At 37.7% G+C, this 26261-nt stretch overlaps 1 protein-coding gene across 3 annotated transcripts in view; it reads left to right on the plus strand.

Moving 5' to 3' along the window:
• The window catches only part of znf438 (zinc finger protein 438), a 44354-nt gene that overhangs the window by 7258 nt on the left and 10835 nt on the right, over window positions 1-26261 (plus strand). For 2 of the 3 annotated variants that reach the window (XM_066717790.1, XM_066717788.1), the window contains 2 exons: window positions 7294-7441; window positions 25716-25833. The gene's annotated coding sequence lies outside the window, so the exon portion shown is untranslated. The remainder of the gene's footprint in view (window positions 1-7293; window positions 7442-25715; window positions 25834-26261) is intronic. The other variant, XM_066717789.1, reaches the window with a different exon arrangement.

Genomic DNA, 26261 nt, shown 5'->3' on the forward strand with positions numbered 1-26261 from the left:
TTTAATTTTATACCCACGGCAAACTAACTTCTATTAACCTTCTGTCTTTGATTTATACATTTGTGTTATCCTTCCTTCCAACAATCATCTGGATTCTGTTTCTCACTGATTACACAGACCATTCTTAAACACTTTTGTTGCGTTATTAATGACGATTCTGGTACGGGATCAGAGGTGTGGCAATGGCAAGGATGCCCTGGTCAGTTCTGTAGAGTTTACATATGGCATATGTTTTCCGAGAAAGTAAGATAATTACTTTTCTCATGAACTGCTCTTTTTCCTGTTTGATAGTTTGTTACAAGAAGTTTGTACCATTGCATCAGTTGATTTTTCTTCCTGCTCATGTGGTGTCGAATGGAATGGCTACTTTTTCATGACCATGACTTCAAAGAATATTACTTATATCTTCTTGATTGCAGGTTGCCAAAACAGTGTAAATTAAGAACAGCAATGTAATGGAAAAATTTAGATTTTGTATACATCAAGACTATTTTCTGCTCTAGACATACACTGGTGCTGATCCCAAAAAAGGATAAGTAAATTACAGGTTCATAATCAATATCATGCATGCACCAGCAGTTACTGTATTAAGAAAAACGTCCTGCTTTCAATGTACTTAGTTTGGAGGGAAAGAAATGTGGACAATTCAAGGTATATACTGTCTGTATTTCTCTCAGCAATACATTTAGTTAATTTGGAATATAAACATGTTGGATATGAGCATCATTATTTTGTTCATTCAGTTGTCCGCTCCCTGATAACAACATTTTTTGGTGGGTAACACAGCAAGCAGATTATTTAAGCTATTGTCATGATCAAGGCTTTCCACACTGACGTATCCCCTCGCTCCGGGCTCAGTGGGTGTCTGTCAGTGGGGAGTGGCAGGCGGGTTGTGTGGCCGCACTCTGTGTGCTCTGGGCCGCAGGAGGTCGGAGGTTGGCTCCAGGTCAGCGGGGCGCTTGGCCCTGCTGCTCCATTGCTGGCTCTGCTCTGGGAGCTTTAAAGAAGGGCTTTCAGTGAACAAGAGGGGCTGTTTTCCACCAGGGGGGGATCCCTGTGTTTGTGAACTCAAAAGCAGAACTGAAAGTAGCCTCTGTTCTCTGCGTTGCGGAAGTTAAAGTTCAAAAGGAAACACACCGTGCCCTTTGAATCCCCTTCTTTTTTCTTGTTTTGCAGTTTCGGTAGATCGTGCTTTATTTTAGGTACTCTGGGAGCCTTACTGTAATCGGTTTAGAAGGCTGTAATATTCAGAAAGGAAACTACACAGCTCTTAACTATTCTACGGTGTTTTACATTATGAAAACCCTTGGGGAGACTAACTATTTTGAATTCTCAACATTACATTTGTCTAATGCTCTGCAATGTGCCACTGCAGGTTGCAGGAAGATGCATGTTACTGCAGCTGAGACCATTAACGTTCATACACTGACATTGTACAAACATATAACTTTAAATAAATGAATATATTGTAACCTGCTGGCCTTGCAGTGGGTTCAAGAGGCACATACAGCCCATTACTCCCTTGCCAGTACGTAATGACTAATTATGAAGCATTGCTGTATGTGTGTGGGGGTTTGATTCCTGGTGCTGACTGCCAGCCCCCACCATGGTGAAAAAATACAGTCGCCTCAGATGTTTTCATACCTTTGATGATGCAACGAAAAGTTGATATAGCAAGAAAATGCAGATGTACACTCCGAACATGTCAATATTGAATACAGTATGTGATTATTATGATTATTGTATCGGTCAATATCATATTTGTCAGAAATATATCACATTTGTCATGAATTCTCTGATAAACATGTTGTCAAAGGCTCTGTATCAGGGGTGTCAGACTCCAGTCCTGGGTGGGCGAGGTGTCTCCTGGATTTTGTTCCAGCCCAGCTCTTGGCTCCTTAATTGGTCTAATGGAACTACTAACAACTAACCCTTAGCTTGCATGAGCAGCCACAGAGGTCGCTAGTCTGTGGTGAACTCGATTTTCCCCAGCCAGATCCGACCTCCCTCCGGGTTACAGAAGTGTATATCACTAATTAATTAATTAATCAATTCATAATTTGTAAATATTAAACTGCAAAAACAACAACTTTGCAGTACGCATTTAATAATATCAGCTCAATATGGTTGTTTTTTATTTTGGGAAATAGCTGCACTATGTTTTAAGAGCAGTCTACTAAGTCTAGTATCATTGTATCATGTTGTCTTGTGAGTCAAAATGGAAATAGTCCAGAGCTGTGTGTGGATAGCTCTCAAATGGCAGATGTTCGCTGAAGCACATGGTTTTGAGATGACTGTGAACAATGAAACATCCAAAACAAAACTACAGTCACAACTTTCATTAGTTAATGTCTTCCCGCTTATTAAGCTTCATCTCTACTACTTCTGCCTCTGTGATATAAGAAACTCATTTATTTTTACATACAATTTCACAGAAAATCAGGCATAATTAGAGCTAAGGCTTTGCTCATCATGAGTTAAGCTAATGCGACTAATAGTTGCGTTGAATTCTGATTCTGCTTGAATATGTGAAAGTAAAATATACAGTATCTTGGCTGCCCTGCATTTTTTGGGCCTTTTATTTTCTTTCTCTCTCTTCATCGGGGTATCCAGCTCTTTTTTTCAGTGCGCAGATCGTTTTCAGATGCTATTATTTTAACAGGGGAAGGCATTTACAGCCGGCTCTCTCCTCTGCAGTGTGAAGAACTGGCAGTCCATTAAGGCGGCCCTTCACTTACACCCCAGTTAAAGTTGGATACGCTAAACCCTATACAGCTCACAGGAGACCTTTAAATTACAAGTTTTCATGACCAGAGAAAAAAAAAAAAAAAGTGCTTTTTGCTTTTTCTACTGTTATGTTTTTTGGTCTCTGAGGCAACATTGTTTCCCCATTCCTCTTTAAGCATATATATATATATATATATATATATTATACTATACTGTACTGTACTATACTATACAATAACTACAGTATAAAATTGACCTTGGCAAAAATGTGAAATAAGCCTTAAGGTTAATGCTAAACTGCTGTGATACATTATTTCATAGGTTTTAGGAGAGAGATAGTGAGTTTCAGCATGTACCTGTCAGTACTAAATGATTGTTCATTTCCTGTGAACGAGGGATAGCATAATAGCATGCAGCTGCTCAGCTGGACTGTAGCTTTTCCTTTGTCTTAATCAGGTTCAGTCCGGTATAAAATAGCCCTGGCAGTCTTCTCTGCTGTGAAAGTCAACGAAGGATGGATATATTTTTTAGTGTTATTCAGACAACACACACAAGCTGTTCCAACTTCAGGCTCCCAGGCTACTTGTGTGCAAGCGAAGCAGAGTGGTTTTGCAGCATTGCCTGGCTGTGCCCATCAGAGATTAGAGAAATTAATCCAAAGTGAACCATAGTCTGCATTTTCCAAACAGTATTTTTTCAAAAGCTTGATTCTACTACCCAATTATTAATGTCCTTTAACATGATATGCCCTCTAAATTATTAATTTATTTTGAAATCACTGGCATAGGCTATTTATAATAAATAACATTTTTTTGGTCAATGCTTTGCTTCATCATTCCACACACTTATTGGCGAATCTGGAACAAAACATAATATGAATGTTTACATGTCCTAGGCATAGTTTTACCTGAATAGCTATAGCTGTGATTAGTAGGAGGTGCTTTTAGACTGTGTTCCTACTAAATTAAATAGAAGAGGAAAGGAGCTCCATAGCCAGCTTGAACACACACTTCTTTTTCACTGAGCCAATGGGTTGTGTTGTTCTAGAGAATCACAGCTAATTAGGAGAGTAATTAAGATTGAAAGCTTTTCAGAGAACAGGGCTATATTGACTTAGTATGTGTGTTCACCTTCAGTGAGAAATCGTTAATCAGGGCTGGGGGAAAATTAAACTTTCAGAATGTATATATTTTTTAATCTAACAGCTTTGTGATTCTATTTCCAAGGCAGTTGCTTTAAATTATGTGTATTGGTAATCTTGGCCTCATATGCTGAAGGAAGATTTGGGGCAGTGCCCAGCTCCCAGAAAAAGCACTGGGCCTTAGCCACCTGAAGTGGCCATTCAGCACAATCATTGACTGCGGTCTATTTGTCTTTCTCTCCTTGTTCCTCTTGGTTATCCATGTAGTGATCGAGTTATTCGTTCACTACTCTCCTGGTAAAGTAGCTTGTGTGGCATTTGAGAAAACTAATCTCTTCTTCCTCTCTCCAGAACTTTAGGTAGGGGCTCCCGAAGAGCTCAACAAGTAATAATTTCTGTCCAGAATACAGGTCCGACACGCCCAGAGCGTGACCAGGAGTGCTCAGTGGGCTGGTATGCCAATGAATGAGTGCTTCTGTAGTGGGCCAGGGATTCCCTTTGACTTCCTGGGTCTCTATGAGTCTGCAGTGTTGTCAGGGAGGGATGCATGGGTCCTCCATATGATGCTGTTGCTTTGCTGAAGTGAATAGCTTAGGAGAGCATGTTGGTTGATAATTGGAAACCTCAAAGAACTGAAACAGTACCGTGATGTGGGTAAGCGTTTGCTAATTCCATGAATGGCCAAACACTAGGGTAAGAAGTCAACATCAGCGTTGGCTTCCCTGTGTAGCTAAAGAAGCATAATGTGTTTTTGCTTTGTTCCCAGGTGCACCACAATCAGTGCTTTTTTCAGTCAGTTTTATTTCTGCAGCTGGATATGAAGTGCATTCCTAATCTAATATTTAACCACCAAGTACTTACCTCTTGCCATTAGCCATTACTGAATATGATTTATTTAAATGTGCAAAAAAAAGAAAGAAAAGGAAACTTGTTTTGCGATTGGATGTTTTCTTGTACTTCGCGTTTGTGTGTCACAACTTGATTTTGAAGCTATGAGACATTTAAACCACTGGGACTCAGGCGGGCACATCCATCTTTATTGTGTCACACACACACACACACACACACACACACACTAATGGAGAAAAGAGGGCACTTTCTCTACTGCAGCCCCCTGAACCCCTGTCCCCAGCCTATAGTCTTTTGTGAATTAAATTACATTTATCCGAACAACAGTGTGATTTTCAAAAGCCCATTGTAAATACATTTGTAAAATCTTACTTGGTTTACTTAAACTTGTTTCCAAGGGTTTATATAAAATGTATTGCATATCCACTAAAATTTACAAATTATAGGCTTTAATAATCAATTTGTGACCAACTTCTTATTCTGCCTGTTTTTCAGATTTACAGTGTAAAGTGGGCCTATGTGTCTTACTGTATATATAAACAGCAAGCTGCATCCTGCCATTCATACTTTGGTGACATCTCTCTCTATGTGTATTTACAGTACACGGCTTACTGTTATTGTTAAAATATGGTATACAATCCATACTGTACATCTTTTGAGAGCCACCCAAGCAGGCCTTCAAACGGAGTCACATCTCCCTAATGGGTTTTACATGCAGAGCAGTACTAACACTTCTGAAGTGTAAGGTCTGTGGTACATTACAGTACATCTGATTGTTTTCCTTTGCCTCTAGTCCATAACTGATAATTCTCAGCTTACTCCATACATTGGCAAAGAAATAAGTCAAATTCTTCATACGTTCTTTTGGCAGGAAAGGGTTACTTTTCACATTTCCTGCACAATTCCCCCTGCTCTTGCTAGGTTATGATTACTTTCTTGATGTTAAACATTCCCAGGCCCCTATAACCTTCTGGCTTGCCTGCACCGGCCAAGAACAGTCCCAGGTGAACGCGTGGGCGAACCTCCTGTTTTTAAGGATAAAAATCTATTTTTTCTTTTTTTTCCGGTGTAGCATTCTGCTCTTTTCTGTATTTCCTTTTATGATTCTTAGGTAGAGCAGCCCTTCTTTTAGGACCATGGGCTTCACATAGTTAATCTAAAATGTTAAGGAATCTTTCTTAAAACAAGAACTGTATTGTATTTGTTTATCTATTAAGATTTAAAGCTCTTCGCTCAGTACTGGATATTTCTATAACTATATATATATATCTATGTAACCTAATTTGGTCTGAGGAACACATGTTTTAATAACATAATAATGACTTACTGCTTACTATTACACAGTATAAAATAACTATTGTGAAGAAAAAGCATTTAATTTGACTGCATAACTGAAATGACATGCTAGTATTTCTTGATCAACATTAAGACATTACAAATAGCCAATTTTCCCTTAAAAAATGAGCTCTAGCCAAAGCTGCAAGCAAATTCACCCCCCTATTTGTCACTGTCACAGTGCTGTGCTGTTTCTATAGTACATTATTGAACACACTGAATTTGTCAGTTGCTTGACTGTATTTTTAAATGACTAATTTAGTTTTAAGCTGTGTTTTCCTCTCTGAAAACAAACCAATATGTACACTGAAGGAAGGCCAATCCCCCCCCTCGCTCAGCCTCAGCCACACACCCTTTTATATAACCCCTGGTATTCATTTCTAGAGGAACACCTGACTGATTTGTTTGTTTATATTGTATTGTCTGGTGTGGCAAATCCAAACCTCATTTCATATTGAAGTTAAATCCAAATATATAAAAAAGGATATATGCCAGAAGCCTAACCCAGAAAAGAGCTGCCAAACTTTGCTATGTTTAGTCATGTTAGTCTGCAACTAATTGCTGTCAGAACCATAATTATTTCCAGGCTTGGCAGTTCATGACTGATTGCCGAAACAAAGCACTGTGGCCATCAGCTCTTGTTGAACATTGACTTTGCAAACTATGTTTCTTTTCTTTAAATAGACAAGCAGGATAGTTTTCAAAGTGATGTTTCTATTAGGAAAACCAGTGTTATTTTCTGCTGTGTGTAGTTGTGACGTATTGTGTGGCGCAGAATAGATTCCCCACCCCAGCCCACAGGGTATTGTATGTTCATGAAGTCTGGATGATCTACATTTTTGATGACAGCTGTAAGTTGCTATTATGGTGCTATCCAGGTACAAATTCTTTACAGTGCTAATGCTCAATATAAATGCAACAACTGCACTTCTAGTGACAACCAATCAATCCTCACTTAGTGTTCAATCTGGTTTGCATAGCTGGTCAGGATTTTAGGTTTATAGAAGATTGTTGATTGTATTGTGTCCAGTTGTACAGGAAATAGTTTCTGTTTCAGTTTAAGTTGTCCTGCAAATAGTATAAGAACACTATGACATTTTCATACATTTCATCTTGAACAGGAAGAACTCCTAATGCAATTGTTGTGATTAGTTGAGTAGGCATTGTACATGATTTGTTTCCTGTAAAGCTTTCCATGTGGTGCCTCCTGGAAGCAACTCACAAGAGATTTATTTCTTCAGGTACTGCAGGTGTGCTGTTGTTGGACCTCTTACTGTGCACTCATGGATGGATGGATGGATGGCTGTAGTGGGGACACCAGTCCCTTTCAATAAGTACCCTACTGAACAGCAGGGAGGAGCTGCACCAAATCCCACTCAGTTGCATCAGGTACTGTGAGCTCCTGTATCTTGTTAGTAAGAAAACTGGGTAAAAAAACAAAAAAACAACACTTGGCAGAGAGGTCTACACATTACATTGTAAATTAAGTTCACAGCACATTTAATATAGTTATAAGTTAAGCACACCATGTTATTCACTTATGCCTGAGGTTAGTGTTTGAGCAACTATATATATTGTAATTATACAAATGCTGATTTTGCAAAAAACTTAAATACGAAATTCAAAAATGAGAGGAAGTTTCCAGGCTTCTTTCCAGAGCTGGCAATGCTTATGGACTTAGCTGTAGTGTAGGTCGTGCTATATAGGTTATGGTGAAAAACTTATCTTCAATAGAATTAGTCCACACATTTTTTTATTTTCCTTTTGATGGTCTGTGTAGTGGTTTTCACTCTGGCATTAACTGCACTGTGAACCGCTTCTCGGTGGAAGTGGAGGATTTCAGTTTCTCACAACCATCTATGATGTGGTGACAGATTCTACACGCAACTTTCTGTTTTTCTTTATTCTTTTACTTTTCTTGGTTACAGATTTAAAGACTGAGACAGTGGTTGTGTAACTTAAGCTGGGTCATTAGCCGGAGGGGTGGGGGGGATCGACAGAAGTCTGAAGTGTGACGGTACTACACACTCCCGGAGTCCTACTATGGACAGTAGGCGGAAAAGGTGCAGGTTCTGACTACCTGCTTTAAATGTCAGCTCACAGAAGTCGCCCACTAGATATCTAGGTTGCACTGCCACACACACATGCTCTAGGTGAAATGATTGACTCTGTGCATCCTGTGAGCTGAAGTGTGGACCTGTGCGTTTCTCAATACACTTTTGCAAAAGCTGAGAATTCACAAATGTGTGCGACTCCCCCACCCACGTGAGCACCGAAAAGACTTATCTGTTTGAAAAGCGAACAGCGAGATGAAAAAGCCTATGGGTTAAGTTTGTGTCCATCCACGCCACCCCTGCTCTTATGGTAGAAATAACCCAAGTGTTCAGCTGTCTGTGTGTCAGTCATGTGGCCGGCCTGTAATAGTTTTGAGGTGGGAGATGTTGAGAGAAGGCGGATATAGAATGTGGCGGCCAAGCTGTGGAAATGTTTACTTCCTGCCAACTTTTAACAGTTTCTGTAGTGCCCTGTGGTTTTTTAAGCTAAATAATAGAATATGCTCTTACTGATAATATGAGACATAGGAATAAGCAGTCAAAGAAGTGAACTGAGCTTCACCAAACCTGAAATATGGCATCACGGTGCTGATGTGACTGATGTGTTGCTGCCCTCTGCATTGTGTGTTGCATGGTGCAATGCAGATTCAGTTTAACCCAGGAGTGTGAGCAGTAGAGATGTTTGTGTCAACTGTTACCATCCTTTTTTATGATTTTTGTGATCATTGTTTTTAATATTGGGAAACAAACAAGACAATATAACATAAACCACAGGATGTCAGTTGTATATTCCCTACATTTCAATCCATCCATCCATTTTCAGTAACTGCTTCATCGAGCACAGGGCCGCAGTGTTTATGTACCATTTATGTCCCTGAAATAGTATGGTATTATGTTGTTGTTGTTTTTTAAATTGTGGACAGCTCTTAAAAACTGACTTGAGTAATTGAAAGATATTACTGAAGTTTATTGACTTTGAAAAGGTCTAATAAAATATTTCATTAATCTAATAAAATATTTAAGTTTTTTGGAAACTTGCACCACATTTGGCATAACTATAATTTTTGTAGTGTCTGTACTTTTTATGTAATTTAGAATCAGCCTCATTATACTCAGATTATCATGCCATTAATAAACCAGTAATCATTTAATTATAATTGATTTGATGTGACACACTTTCACATTATTGTAATTCTAATGAGTAATAAAATCAGTACTGTTACACTGTGGAAAATATAAATCAGTTTCTTCCTCACTTTATACCATATGGATTAGCACAATTCACTTTGTGCTGTCATTCTGCATATGTCAGAGATGGTTGGAAAATATATAAGGAACGCAGAGTTGTCAGCCCCTTAAAAACAGATTTATACTCCTCTCCCTGTTCATTTGAAAGAATGACAAATCTCTACTTGAGCTCTCCTTTGTTATATTCTATTTTATTTTTTTGGCTCAGGGAAATTGGGCTTAATGACAAGCTCATTCTTGCCAAAATTAATTTGTTGTGATGATTCACTTAACATTTGTGAATTAAACAATAACTATAGATTTCCCTTCATTGTTTGCTTTGTGTTTGTCTCATAATATACATAAGCAGTTTAATTTACAAGCATTTCAGCTAGAGGACGTCACACAAGATACTGTAAATAAATAAAAATGATACATACATGTACACACACACACACACACACACACACACACACATATATATATATATATATATATAATAACTTCACCCCCACCCTCTTACAAAAGAGAAATGGACAGGAACCCCATTAGAAGTACTTTGGTAGGTTCAGCAGGGTTAGCATCCCTAATGAGATTAGTACCAATTACATTATTTATGAAGCTCTAACTTATTCATGTGCCGTTCTTGCTATGTGTCACAGATGTACGTGTGTGGCTGACTGGAGATGATAATTATGAAGTTAAAGGGTAAACTGTTACCTGTAAACCATCTGCCTCATGTTTGACTGCCCATCCGTTGTGATGTATTAGCAGGTTTAAATGGACTTCCTGTTTACATGATTTAGTGGCTTCATATTTAATATGCTTTACAGAGTTTCAGGTTCCATTCCAAACCATGATTTAATCAGCCAGATGTGTGTTTGTTTCAGTTTTATTTTTATTTTTTTAAAGCAGCCTGAACCAAATCCTGGGTTATCTGAAAAGGATGTATAAAAAAAAGTTAGACAAATTTTTGGGCTTGAAATACAGAGGTATAACTAAGCCACTTCTTCAGATATACATTTCTGTGGTGTATGATGTAACACAGATGTTTGCAGTTCACACCTACATTGTTGTGTTGTCACAAAGGCAGAGCTGGGGAGACTGTCTGCATTAATACGTCTTTCTTGGTTAAGTTTGTTAACCCTCAGGGCGCTAATGTCACTGGCAAATGCGCTACATGTCAGCTCTCTTGCACAAATTACAGCGCGTGATATAGATCAGCAAATTATTTAATTTTGCATTTAAAAATATGATGATCATATGAAACCTATAAATCAAGATGAATATAAGACATTGAAGTTTTTTTGTTCTTTCTATTATTCATTAATTAATGCAGAAATGTGCATAGCGTTTATCTTCAGGAATGTCTAAGAATATCCCCTGTGATGTGAAATAAACTCACCCAAAGTGTGATGTTGTGAGCACAAATGTAACTGCATTCAATTCACAATCTGAGAAATCTTTCAAAATGTTCCGGAGGAGTTGTTGTTGATTAACCAAATTCAGTGAAGCACATTTTTAAGGTAATCCCATTTGAAAAGTTCTCTGGATGCTACATATTGAGGGGTATGTGATTGAGTGTTATGTTCAGGATGCAGCTGGCTCTGGTCAGTGCCTCGTCAGGTTGCCAGAATGGCTGTGGACCGATGGAGAGGTAATTCTCATTGGGGCCAAACTGTCAGCACTCTCCCAATGAGCACAGGTACCCAAACTGACCCTTGTCCCTAAGGGCTGAGGCAAGAAGTGCTCGAGTTGATAATCTTTTAAAATGAAACTCTAATCCTTCTCCCTCGCAAGTGTGTCTTCTAATACCAAGCAGGCATGACATACTTAAATTCATGTTGACATCCAGCCTTAGAGCAGAAATATATTTTCTCTTAGTCGTTTCCCCAGTGTAAGACACTCCTTCCTGCGATGGCAAAACTTAGCAGCTCTGGAGGTGTGTTGGAATTCAAAGGATTTTCTGATGTAACCTTTCATATAGCACTTAGCACGACCCCTGCTCCCATTAAAGAAATGGTGTGTTATTACCAATTATTAGGTCTCTAACATGGAAGAAGTGCTTTTTTTTGTTTTCCTTGACAGTGATATACCCTGAGGCCATGATACAATATTTACTGGTATTTTAAACCTTTTCTTCCCAAAACTCTGGAGGGGTGTACAGTCAGGAAATGTTGATATTTCAATGACATGATTTAAAACAAATTATGAAAATGTCGATTGGCAAGGAATATTATCAAAGCAGCATTGATTGATAAGTCGTAGTTAGTTCATTGGACCCCTGACAGATCTGAGGGGTAAGAATCTGTGCAATCTGTGCTCTGGGAATAACAGATTTGTATTGTTTTGGTGTATCTACAATCTACTCAGTGCAGCCTTATCTTTCTGGATTCAATAACTTGAATTGGGCTTTCTGTTGAATCAATTTATTAAATTAAAATGTCTTGATTTAAGGTTGTCAGTTTTGCTTCTTTGCTGTGGAATAAGGGAGGCATATTTGTTTATTTCATACCTAATGTATTGCATTTTTGGCATTACAGGTGTCTTGTTCTTCATTGGCCATTACATTTCATGACAGAAAAGTCCTTGGTTACTCAATCCCCATTCTCACTTAGAAGGGGAGTTGCCGTTCTTTTGAGATGACTCCATTTTTGGGTGTTTTTTCTTTGCTGGTCTCCAGAGTACATGCTGATTTGATCAATTTGCGGTTAACGTACAATCTTTGATCTTGCTTTTCAGAGCTACGCTTATACAGTTTATCTGCACTTCTAAGGTATCCCAGAAGGATTTTTTCCCACAATGGTTTGTGTCTAATACTTATTTAGTTACCCTTTTCCTAGCAGGTGATTTATGTGCAACAAGCAAAAAACAGAGAGCTATTAATGGGAATTTTAAAAATTGCTGAGTGAAACAAGAAAGACCTAATATATTTAGCTTTTTTTGTGTAGACAGAAAATATCCCAAAAGGCCTTGGGAGGCCTAAATCTGTGTTCAGATTGGAACTAAATTCATATATATAAACACGGAAACTAGACAAAAGTTAATATACAATCCCTGAGAAACAAATGCCCCATTCAAGGCCCATAATAAGAGAAAGATTACTAGCTATAAGGACAGGTAAAGGCCACAGGAAGCTTCTGCCTCCAGACATCCATGCCATAAACAGGATGTTGATGAGTACTGATGGGCTGAGGAAAAAGCTGCATAATTGGCCCAATTCAATACTGGTAGAAGCCAGAGGGCAATCTCGTAAGTAAGGTATTGGGTTTTCTTTGGTTGTCTGATTATTGTGATCATCCAGCTCAAGAGAAGCCAAAGAGCAGAACAGAAACTGGTATGAAGAGGGGAGTGGGAACCAAATGGTAGAATTTGGCTACTATGCCCACCGGCCTTTTAGAATACAGACTCCAGGTTTCCCCAGGTCTTAGATAGTGTTTGTGTATTGGTTTCCAGCAGAGTAATTTTAATTGATCCTGCAACAGTAAAAAATGGCAACAGGTTGTGTGGGGCAATTTGGGCCACCGGACTTTCATGGGCTCCGAGCTGCCGACGAACTGGATCATCTTTACCTGCTCAGAAACCTCAGACATCAGAAAGTTCACTATAGGACCATACACGAAGATTCTCCTAGAAGGCTTTCTGCCTGTCACTTCTCATTTTACAAAATAAATGAATAAATATATATATAAATAAATAAATAAATACAGATTAAAAAAAGAATATTTTAATGTAACATGGTGTCCCAGTTTACACAGAGTGTCAGGGCATTGGATATGAGCTATAATGGGCTGCAATCACAAACTGTGATGAGTGGTCTTGTCAAAACAATTTCTAATATTCTAGCAAGTGCATTCTGTTAAGAAAGGAGTAATAGGGTTCATAAAACTGGAGAGAGATCTGGACATAAATCACTCACAATGAAAATTCATTAATATCTTCGATAACAAGATGTTTTTCATTGTGCTATATCTGATAGTTTTGTTTTCCTTTTTTTTTTTTCTAATAAAAATATATTGCGCCTAGAAGGACAGTTTATCTTGAAAATGTCACATGCAGGCAACATTTAAGACCAACCTTCTCCAGGGAAAAGAATATTGACCTTTTTTCTTTACGATAAGTTTTATTATTATTGGTTACATTTTTTTTATATAGCTAAAGAGTTTAAAGTGTCTTGCCAGATATTTTAATTACTTAAAAGATGTGGGTTATGCAGGAGGAAACATGCTATATGTCAATATCTTTTAACAGATCTATTCAACTCGGCCATAATACATCACAACAGGCAAATGGCTGCATGAGATTATTGTTATTAATATTATTTATTTGCTTAAAAGTTGGCACTATCTAGGGTGATTTACAGTGTTTATAATGTTTAACATGTAGATAGAAGTACACAAATTAATGAGAACAATTTACAAAAATTAGAATTACAATACATAATATAAATAAGCTATTCATAATGAATGTAGAGGCATTTGTTTTGTGGCTTTTGCACAGTATCTTTTTCAGTTTGTGTCTCAGTCACCCCTGAGTGACCCAGACAGCGATGAGAAGATGGACGTCCCCCAATCCCCCAGTATCTGTAGAATTAAGACATTGCGTGCTGGCTGATTGCACTCGTATTCACTTATGAAGCAGAAATATGGGAGAAAATATATCTTGTAGACTTTAAGCAGACATCAGTTCTATTAAGAAAATAAAATATTGGTATTCTTTTTTCTTGGGATATTGCAGTAGAAATATCCCATCATAATACTATAGCAGATTTCTGTAAACTCCTTCTGGCATAGAGGTGATGTTGTAAGTACAGAAAATGAGGCAAGAGTTATTTTGCATGTCCTTAAACGTCCTATCAGCTGGAGCTGGTTAAATATCACTCCTGGATCTCTTTACAGTTATTTAATGGTTGACAAGTTTTGGGAAGTCTCCATTGTAAAGCCAATCAGTACTTTAAATTACTTCAATGACTGTTAATTAATTGGACTGGCATATTTAACTAAACAACAATATAATCAACAGTGCTATCCAAGTTGTGGTCTTCACAGGTTGCTGTAATGCTGATCTTTTAGTTTTATTGTGACTTTAATCACCTACTGTTGACTCCAAACCAGAGGAAGTAATGAATGCACATTTTCACAAGCATCTAATGAAACTCAGCCTAAATTAGAAACCACTCTAAAATCTGTTTATCTTTCTGACCTGGTCTGACAATGACAATAGGAAAGAGTCCCAGTTTTTAGGTCTTGGCCCTTGAGAAGGCCAGACAGAGTATGGTTGGACTGTACTTTGTCCTGCAATGCACAATAGTCTGCTTGTCCCTGGGCTTATAAATAAATGTACTGCTTCCTTTTAGTGTGTGTATTTTTGCCAATAAAAAGTCAAGTGTATCAGGAAGATGCTACTTAACTGCCGGTGATGCTATTGTTCCTTTTTTCCTTGGTATATTCTTTTGTAATATTCAGCATTTTGTTTTTTAAATAAACACCGGAATTCCTGGAATACATAACCTGTAAAAAATCAGAACGAATGTCCCCAAGATGAAGCTGCTCTAATGAAAACCAGATAAATCCCTGTAACTTTGGAACCCCTTGGTCCATGACATTAGTGCACTGCATTCATTGTAGTATAATGCCACATAGAACTAGAGAAAGGGGTAATTTTCTTACAACCTAAAATAGAGCTGACAGCTTTTCATGTGGTTGAAGTTAATTTTGGCTCAGGAGCAGCTGGGATATTTAAACGAACCACACATGCTAAGAAGGATTTCTGCTTCTTTTCACCTCCTAAGAAGTCTGTGTATTCCAGGTAGAAATTCACAACCTGGAGCTGTAAACGCTAGTTTTTCTAATGATGTTATAGAAGAATAAATTGTAGCTCTGAACTAAATATAATGTGGAAAGTCTGGCTAATTTGTACCTCCCTGTCTTTTATTAATTAGTGAATGCAATGGTGCTGTCTTGTTGTTTTTCTTCTGTGTGGGAAAACTTCAGTCAGATGGGCTGCTCTAAAAACCTGAGGTCTCTCCAGAGACAATATTGAGAATTTACTTTGGCACAATAGCTCTTTCCCATGCTGTACTGCGAAAGTATACTTGCCCTGGCCTAGGATGACCACCCATTGTTCTTTGGGCACTGTAGGATATCCTAGCAACCTTTACCTATAACCTTATTGCGAGGCTGATTTTGTTACACAGTTTCGCAGTAAAGCTGCAGGCTGAGATGTTTCAGCCTCACACAGTCTTCAGTGGCAGATTAATATGGGAGGCAGGCAGACACCATACAAGAACAGTGACTTATAGATTATAGGTCTTACAAAGAAATCGAGCAAACAGATGGTGGGGAAATAAACAAATTGAAATGAAAAAATGTAAAAATACTGTCTATGTAAAGCATATTGCTGAAAATAACTCTTTCACCTGGTATACATGTTACATTAAGGCTATACAAACACGCACTTCAGTGGACACAAACAATGATCATGTGAAGTAGACTGTTATCATCTATAATAGACGCCACTTGAACCATTGTGAGCAAATGAACAATACTTCTACTGGGGTGTGCACAGTTTGAATGGGTCCTTATCAATAAGAGCTGACTGAGACCGGCCCTGTCCAGTCAGAGCACGACAGAAATCGTCTCCCAAATAACAATCCACTTGATCAAAAATACTGCTTCAAATACAATCTCTGGTAATAGATAATCGCTTCTCGGAGAGGGTGGGATATTTTCGACACTACATGCACATTGTTTTTCTGTATCTCCTTGTCATTCGAGGAACACATGTTTCCATGCTTCTTGGTGTTGTTTGGGCCATTTCTGATTGTCAAAACCAGTTTTCATGAGCCCTGGTAGTCTGCAGTCTTGTTCAAACCCTCATATACTAATGCAGGGAATGACATTTGGTCCTATTTATAGATGGGGTACATTAAAGTATAAAGACCTATACACATCTAGTCTGACATATGATAATGTTTGCTGGACAAAAATATATACAATATATATATATATATATATATATATATATATATATATATACAGTGAGGGAAAAAAGTATTTGATCCTCTGCTGATTTTGTACGTTTGCCCACTGACAAAGAAATGATCAGTCTATAATTGTAATGGTAGGTGTATTTTAACAGTGAGAGACAGAATAACAACAACAAAATCCAGAAAAACGCATTTCAAAAAAGTTATAAATTGATTTGCATGTTAATGAGGGAAATAAGTATTTGATCCCCTATCAATCAGCAAGATTTCTGGCTCCCAGGTGTCTTTTATACAGGTATCGAGCTGAGATTAGGAGCACTCTCTTAAAGGGAGTGCTCCTAATCTCAGCTCGTTACCTGTATAAAAGACACCTGTCCACAGAAGCAATCAATCAATCAGATTCCAAACTCTCCACCATGGCCAAGACCAAAGAGCTGTCCAAGGATGTCAGGGACAAGATTGTAGACCTACACAAGGCTGGAATGGGCTACAAGACCATCGCCAAGCAGCTTGGTGAGAAGGTGACAACAGTTGGTGCGATTATTCACAAATGGAAGAAACACAAAATAACTGTCAGTCTCCCTCGGTCTGGGGCTCCATGCAAGTTCTCACCTCGTGGAGTTTCAATGATCATGAGAACAGTGAGGAATCAGCCCAGAACTACACGGGAGGATCTTGTTAATGATCTCAAGGCAGCTGGGACCATAGTCACCAAGAAAACAATTGGTAACACACTACGCCGTGAAGTACTGAAATCCTGCAGCGCCCGCAAGGTCCCCCTGCTCAAGAAAGCACATGTACAGGCCCGTCTGAAGTTTGCCAATGAACATCTGAATGATTCAGAAGAGAACTGGGTGAAAGTGTTGTGGTCAGATGAGACCAAAATTGAGCTCTTTGGCATCAACTCAACTCGCCGTGTTTGGAGGAGGAGGAATGACCCCAAGAACACCATCCCCACCGTCAAACATGGAGGTGGAAACATTATGCTTTGGGGGTGTTTTTCTGCTAAGGGGACAGGACAACTGCACCGCATCAAAGGGACGATGGACGGGGCCATGTACCATCAAATCTTGGGTGAGAACCTCCTTCCCTCAGCCAGGGCATTGAAAATGGGTCGTGGATGGGTATTCCAGCATGACAATGACCCAAAACACACAGCCAAGGCAACAAAGGAGTGGCTCAAGAAGAAGCACATTAAGGTCCTGGAGTGGCCTAGCCAGTCTCCAGACCTTAATCCCATAGAAAATCTATGGAGGGAGCTGAAGGTTCGAGTTGCCAAACATCAGCCTCGAAACCTTAATGACTTGGAGAGGATCTGCAAAGAGGAGTGGGACAACATCCCTCCTGAGATGTGTGCAAACCTGGTGGCCAACTACAAGAAACGTCTGACCTCTGTGATTGCCAACAAGGGTTTTGCCACCAGGTACTAAGTCGAAGGGGTCAAATACTTATTTCCCTCATTAACATGCAAATCAATTTATAACTTTTTTGAAATGTGATTTTCTGGATTTTTTTGTTGTTATTCTGTCTCTCACTGTTAAAATACACCTACCATTAAAATTATAGACTGATCATTTCTTTGTCAGTGGGCAAACGTACAAAGTCAGCAGGGGATCAAATACTTTTTTCCCTCACTGTATTTATATATATATATATATATATATATATATATATGCTCATTGTCCATCATTATAGGAGGCTTTTACACATTCTGGGGCTGTTGGTGTTAAAAAGCTTTAATCAAATGTGTAATCTTGGTGTAGCAAGGTGTCTACCATTTGATGATGGAATAATGTTCTTATTAAAAATAACACATACCAGCGAATATAGTATTACAGATATGACCAGGCTTTTTTGTTTTGAATTGCATGGCAAACCGAAATCTCTAATGAAAGTTTTTATTTTTATTTTTCTCCCCTTTAATAAAACATTTTTTCTGTGCCAGAAATCATTTGGTGTTGCTCGAGCAGCTTGTGTTATTTATGAGAAGATTATACCCAGAGTTCAATTTATATCATAATGGAAACTTTCTAGAACTTTCTCACTATCACCTTGGATTAGTCATTATGATGACAAATAACATAATTAATCATAGAGAATGATGCATACACAATAGGAAATATGATAAGCAAGAAATTAAATTCCAGTAAAATATAAATTAAATCAGCCACTTTTGCCATTCATCGTTATTGTTGCTTTATGCACATTGCAGTGGCCCAAATACAATCCATTGTTCACAGTTAGCTGTGTAAACTACTGACTCTTGTGCTTTAAGTAGATGATGTACTTTAAATGATCTTCAGTGAAATTAACTAATGACAGGGCTGACTGAGCAGGTACAGTGTATTTAGGGAGGAGGGGCACTTTGTAAAGATGTTGCTTTTTTCTTATTTATATAATTCAAAGAATGCGAGATCCACAGTGATTACACTATCTAGATGTTTTCTATTTTAAATCACAGCGTTAAGAGCGTTGCTGCAAAACAATGGATGTGTCAAAGCACATTATCTCCCACGCTGCCTGACAATTCAAAGGGGCTGAAGATGTAACGATAGTTTTGGTGAACAGATGATGGCACAGCCAACCCCCCCCTCCCCCTTCTTCTTTAAAAAACTTTTCACTCAAGAGGTTCTCTAACAAGGTTGTTCTTAAAGGATGAGAAATGTTAAATTAATAATTTACACAATGTATTATTTATTTATTTAATTTTAAATTGACAGCTACTGCCAGACCTATCAGTCTAGTTATGCAAATTATTAGCTGCTCTGTTTCATGTGAACTTGGGTAAAGAGACGGTGTTCTGTGTTGTGAAGAGAAAGCCCAAAAGGCTAATGTAAACTGGGCTTAGCTTTACTGTTTCTCTAAAAAATGACTTCTGGGATTTATTGTTACTGTTTTGTCTGGCACATGGATAATTTTGAACTCAGCGCCGTGTTCTGTACACAAAGTATTTAGAGGTGAGGCAGGTGACCTTTGTTAAATTATTAAGGATTCTGTTGTGCAGAACAAGACAGGATTTGAAGGCCATTCTCCTATATAGAATTTCTGTTCTTGTTTATAACTCCTGAATATTTCTACAGCTTAATGTGTGCTGTTTTGGTTGAAGCTGGAGACAGGGTTGCTAAAAACAATGTTCAGGGAGGTAAAAATAAAATAAAAATGGAAATGCTTTTTCCACATTCATCCCTAAGACTGAGACAGTGGATGTCTAACACATTTCTGTTCTCACCCCTGTCTCTGGCAGTTTAAAACACACAGTAATAGTTCAGTTAGGAAGGTTATTTTCCGATATTTAAATGCTACACTGCTTTTATTTGTTTAAACTTCAGGAGCATCATTTTGTAGTGGCAAAAATTCACAGTCACTGCAGACATACATTATGACAGAGTTTGTAACAGTTGGGAGTAATGTATGAATACTGTCCCTGTAATTGAATAGCTTATGTGAAAGTCCTCTTCTCACGGCTTATGAGAACTGCTAGCTCTTCCTTAATAACATGATAACAAGTAACAATGTAAAGCAAATGGAACCAAGGAATAGAGGTTTACTATCCTAATACAGTCAGTCAGGATGAAATAAATCATTTTAGCCAAAAGCCATCAAATGTATGTATTGATTTGTTGATTGTGTCACTTTAATTTATCTTTCTAAATTTAGTTTGAAGTATTTTAAATATAGCAGTGTAGACTAGAGTACACTTTTACAAGATACTGTACTATACTATAGTATTAATCCCTGTTGAGGTTGCCTTCAATTTCTTGGTTGGGTAGGCTGAAAATTGAAACAATCTAGCCTGTATCTACTAGGATTTAAATTTTAAAGGACTTATAATTTATTCACTTTTTTTTTAGAAGCAGAATAACATGGGACCAGCTCCGTTTCCTGTGTTTTTCTTTATTTTGTTACAGTGGTTCTTAGTAGAAGAAAAGATCTTTCAGAATAGGTTATTGTCTTTGATAGAAGAAGTCTGAAGAAACTTCATGATGAAAAAGAGCTGGTAATACATTTTTGAAAACACTTGAAACTGAAAAATGTAGTAAGACACAATAATGAAAGCTTCATATGCTACGAATGACTATGTAGTCATTATTTTTCCCCAATACATAGAATGTTAAATATCTCTTTCCCTGATAACTTTCCAAGCTTTTTTTTTGCTGGTTTGTCAGTTTGGTCATAAAAAATTAATAAAATATGTAAAGACTTTATTAGCAATTCCCATTGGTTTTTGAAAGTGAAGTCTTAAAGCTATCATTGACCTCGTTCAAGTGGAGCTTTAAAATAAATCAGCAATATAACTATTTTACTACTTTTTTTCAAGGAGATATGTTTCTGTCTCATTTGCATGGTACATTTATTTGTCTTTATATATCCTCCTGTTGTTGGTAATAATGTCTTAGATAAGCTACATCAAAACCTTTTATATGTATACATTTATGTGCCTTAGAACCTGACTTGGCACAACAGTTTGTGGATTTTTGTTTTTGTTTTGCATGGTTGTGTAATAAAGTGTTTACATAGCACAGAATACTGGCCAGTACAAACCAAGTGCAGTTACTTTGTATTGTTACTATTCTTACAGTATTCTTTCTTAAAATATATGAGTCCGTTATATAAAATCCCTTCAGCTGTCTGTATCTCAGGTTAAATTGTTTAACAACAACTACAATGAAGATTATGACAACAACAAAAACACGTGGGAATAGCAGGTCAGATATCTGGTGGCCAAATAGAAGTGCTTTAAGCTACATGCTGCATGGAAGGGTTTGTATAACATATTCAATGTATGTTAATCTCACAAACAAAGTGGGGATTTCTGGTTTTCTTTCCTTTCATCCATCAATTCACACTGTAAAGTATAGTATAAAGTATAAATAATATAAAGATTGGATTTGCCAGTTTGAGAAAGGCAGAATTATTCCCTGGACAGGTGTGTGATGTATACAGTAATGGATGCAAAAATGAAACATAACAAAAAGATATAGATCTGGATATAGATCCCACAGAGTGAAGTACATTAGGGTTCTGTCAGTAGCAGTTATTTGACCAAACAAAGGAAATATGAATGAATTACAAATCATAAACATCTTGCTTAAGTTCTTGCTGTAATAGTTGCTCGGTATGTGTAGCAATTTAGATGGTATGCAGTTAGTTTCTTAAAGCTACACAATTTTGTGGCACTTGCTATAGAAATTATTTACGTATATGATTTTTGTTGTTGTTCCTTTGAAGTATGCAAATTGTTCTCCAACCCGAACCTGAAAGCAGAGTCGTAGTTTTACAGCGGTTGCTGCGGTAAACGTCTCATCGGCCCCGAGACAAATGCAGTCTCTCAGCTATTATCTACTGGGGCCTGCTCACTTACTGTTGAATTATCTTGCATTTTAAGAGCTGGGACTCAGCCACATGACCTTCCGAGAAGTAGTATACAAGCACAGGGAAGGATAAACCACGGAGACGGTGTGCTTTTAAAATACCGGTTAAAGCCTTAAGTTCTTTAAATTCAGATTGTCCCAGGTGCCTAATTTTCTATCCCTGCAGCTCGTGAGCTTATAGCGTTGCCACTTATCAGCAGTACGTTACAGGCTGAGATGGTTTTGCAGTCAAGCCTCACCTTCTCCCTGCAGCTCTTACCAATTTGAGAAAGAAATACCATATTAAATTTACTGAAGGTCGTGTCTGGTTAATTTAACAGCTTTACTGTAGTAACTGCAGTAATTACTCTCCGAATTTCCTTTCATCCCCAGAGACAATGTTTCCCAGGTTTTAATGCCCAATGAAGGCCTGAGAGCAGCTGCTAAATTAGTGTTATGACCTTTTCAGTCTGTTGATGTAATTTTTTTTATTTTATTTTTTTGGTGCCCTAAAAATGTGTGCAATATTCTGTTGCTCCAATTAAACTTGATAATATTCTCTCAGGAAAGGGATATTAACTTCCAGTAAATTCAGACATTTATTTTCACATATGGTACCTATTGTGTTTCACGTTTATTCAAGTTAACTAAAATTCATATTTGGAAATGGATCAACTTTGAAATTCCGGATGGACAAAAAAACTAAATACCTACCCCGTATTATTACCTAATCCTGAACTGGCTAATTAAATGGCTTGGGGAGACCATACAATAGGACAGTTTACATTTTCCATGCAGAATTAAAATAAATTAAATGTATGACGAAACAGGCATTAAGTGTGCTAAACATTTTACCAGTGTCTGTATATTTTTTCTCAATTTCCTGATACAAATACCTTTATTCACATAATGCATGAGTGGAAATATTGTAGTTCTGTGCTGATCCTTTTGTTGTCACAGTGCTTATTTAGAAATGCTTATTAGCACTGACTTTAAATAAATAAAAATATGCGTGGATGAAATGTTACATTCCAAAATATGATATTCTCTGTATTACATTGTTATTTCCTGCATTAAATCATATTAAAATATTCAACTGAATGAAGGTTTTGGTTTAATTGACAGTAATTGCTTCCTGGGTGTCCGGGCCATTGCTCGGTGAGTCAGGCCTCCAGCGCAGAACCTGGGTGGCTCTTGATCAGACACATAATAAGTCGCCACACATTGGCAGGTGTTTAGAAAACTTTGGAACAACATCTCCTTTAACTTTCACTGGCTTTGTGTATACATTATTCCATAATCAATTCACATACCAAGATCACATAAAAGAAAACGGTGTCTTTGTTAGTCGATATATTTAAGACTAGCGACCACCTTTGCAGCAGACTTCAGTTCTTCATTTAGGACTTTATCGCATTAATATAGGATAACTGTATATCATGTATCACTACATTTAATATTTTAATCAAAACAAATCAAATGAAATGCTTCCCTATATCCACATTATCCTCCAGGCGCTTTGCTGTAGAATAAACCTCATCTTAAGAACTTTAAACAGTGTACAAAAGTGGATGCCATATTTTGAATGTACCAGAATATTTTCACTGAATGTTCCTCTGCCATGCCAATAGTACTTCACATGATAAAACAAAACCAAACAAAAAAATCCATGCTGTTTACCCAAAGTTTTCCAGCTTGGTTTTTGTCTTCTCTGAAGTTCCAGCCCCTCGGTTTAACCAGGAACACAGTGAATAGCTTTTTCCTGTGTCCAGCCCTGATCTGGAGCCAGAACAATGAGTTCACTCTCAGTGACACAATTACCTGTGTGACTGCAGTGACCTAAACTTGACATCACCTTGATCAAGGCTTGTGCAGCTCCACTCTTGGATCAGCAGCTCAGCTTCCCAAAATAAACACATTGCATCAATCTATGTGATTCATCCCTGGACTTTCCGTAAAGGAAAATACAAATCTAGGAAGCCATGTTGCTTTCATTATAGTTTAAAACAAAATGGCTAAGTTTGAAACTATGACCTCACAGGAAAACCTATAATATCTATATTTGTTTACATTTTTATCAAGGGACGTAAAGAAATCACACATTACCATCCTGCCTTTGTAAGAGGTGTTTTTTCTAACCTCATAAGACGTCAGGTAGGTTCAGATTAAGCTAGTTTTGGCAGATTTCTTCAAGGAAAATTAAAGTGGTCGTTTAATAATAATATAACATCTGGAATCATTCAATTCTGTAGAAAAAGTGCCATTAAAAATAAATCAATTAAATAAGCTTTAATGGCACTTTCAATCCACTCTCTAAATCTTTAAGTTGGTAGTTGTTTGTAGTTGTTGGTAAGTTTGTTATTGTTTGCTAAGGTTTACAGTTTAGTCCAATGTGCAGGAAACAAAGAAAATCTATCAATTCCATTAAACATTTAAATAGCTTATTGGAAACAAACAAACACCTTTGAATTGATTAGGCATATATGTTTTTTTTATTTTGTAATATATTCACATGATTTTACACAGACTTTGCATTGATAGACCAGCGGCCTTAAAAAATACATATATGGATTTCAAAGTAAAGAAAATAAGTTCAGTTTCTGTTATGTGAATGACACTTGTAAATAATGATTTTGCTGTGATATGAAATATAAATTTGATTTTGTATACAGTCAGGTGAGAATATTTTAGATCTGTATTATAAACAAAATTACATTTTCTGTGAGGCGCAAATGTGGCTCATATGAAGCTAGTCCTCGCGCATCTCCAGGCATTGGGCCTCATGGTCAACCTGGAAAGGAGCCACCTGGAGCCAAGTCAAGAGCCGCAGTTTCTGTCATTGTGTCTGGACTCTGTGTCCATGCCGGAGTCCCACACAGCTGTACGAGTTGCTGCAACTATGCCACCAGCCACATTTGAGTTTCTCGTTGCTCTCTATGTCTTGATGCTTGCAATTGTTCCTTGGGCATGGACTCCACTGTTCTATTGTGTTCTCCTGCGAGCGTCTTTGCCAATTAGCCCTCCCTGATGAGGGCGTTGGTACACATTATCCCATAATCCTTTGTGAACTGTTTCAAAATTGAAAGATCATGTTGGTTTGCAAATGCAACCTTGGTTTTCTGAAATGAAGAAACAGTTCCCAACTTTCCGAGGTCACTTTGGTAGCCTATACAGCTGAGTGAAAGTGTACTTGGACTTTAATGGGGAGGGGGAATCGGCACCCCTGCTATAAGACTTTTCAAGTGCCTCCTAGTAAAAGGTGATGTCCCATAATCACTTGGGAACTGTTTCTTCATTTCAGATAACCACGGATGTATCCACAACCCAACGTTTTTAATCTTTCTGTTTATTTGTGATGCCACACTGAAAAGCTTTGAACTTTTAACAGAATTCCCTTTGAGCTCTGGATACTTAACATCTTGGTGCTGTGTTTATTTACTCAGAGCAAAATTGTCAGCACCAGTCAGAATTAGTTGGGGGAAATTACATGCAGCTTTGTGAGATGTTTTCAGCATTTTGTGTTTTAACAGCAGCACGCAACTGCTAAAATTAGAAAAATAATACTCCGGAGACTGAGGATTTGCTTCCTTCAAGGGACCGATTCAAGGATTCTGTATTGTATTAGTCTATCGTTAAATGAGTGAAAAAGCAGATGTTTTCGTTGTGTCATTGTTAAGGGAATTGTGATTTCAAGATTTACTCCCCAGTCTGTCTCTGATGCTTTAATCAAATGGTATATTTTCATGGTAAAAGGACGTGGAGAATGCTTAATTTCCCACATTGATTTCTCTTATTTGTTTAAATGTCACATATGACATAGTGTATCTATAGGACTTGAGCACACAATGAATATGAAGGTTAATGTATAAATGAAAGCTGGTTGAAAAAGCGAATGTCTTTTCCACTTATATACTTTCGAAAGTGTTTAATTCACCAAAAGGCTCCACAGTTTTGAAGATACGAATGCCCAGTTTTACACACAACCTAGAACGTATCTTCCTATACAATGTTAATTTCCAAACCTTGAAATCTTTCCTCCCAAGAATGAGAAGCTGATGTGCGCTACTGAAGGGAGGAATGTACACACACAAGTACATCGGATACAAAAAACAACACAACTGACATCTCGCCAGATAGGCCGGCTGCAAGAAAATGCACGTGGTAAATCACTATTTTTTTCGTTTTTTACAATGCCTTTTTAAAGCCTTGTTCTTCAGCCCGGTGCCTCATCAATCATTTCTGAGAATGTACAGTATCTATACTGTCCCCTTTCGCATCGTGTATTTCCGATCTCTTCATCTCTACCTGCTTCCCGGAGATTCTGTTTCAACCATCTGTATTCATCTCCTTTTATCTGTTCTCCTGCTATTTTGCTTTCCCATTGTGCTGATGCTCAGCCTCTGTCCCAGCAGAGATGATTACATTTGTTCACGACCTGTGTGGAAGTTATTTTAGTATCTTGAGCATTGGAGAGCAGAGCAGAGAGAAAAAATGGACAGAGTACATCCAGCGAGAAAGGGTGGCACAGGGAACCCTAAAGCACATTTTTATTGCTAACAACTTTTGTGAGAGTTCACTCATTTAGAAAA

The sequence above is a fragment of the Amia ocellicauda genome, chromosome 2, assembly GCF_036373705.1.
Source record: "Amia ocellicauda isolate fAmiCal2 chromosome 2, fAmiCal2.hap1, whole genome shotgun sequence".
NCBI lineage: Eukaryota > Metazoa > Chordata > Actinopteri > Amiiformes > Amiidae > Amia > Amia ocellicauda.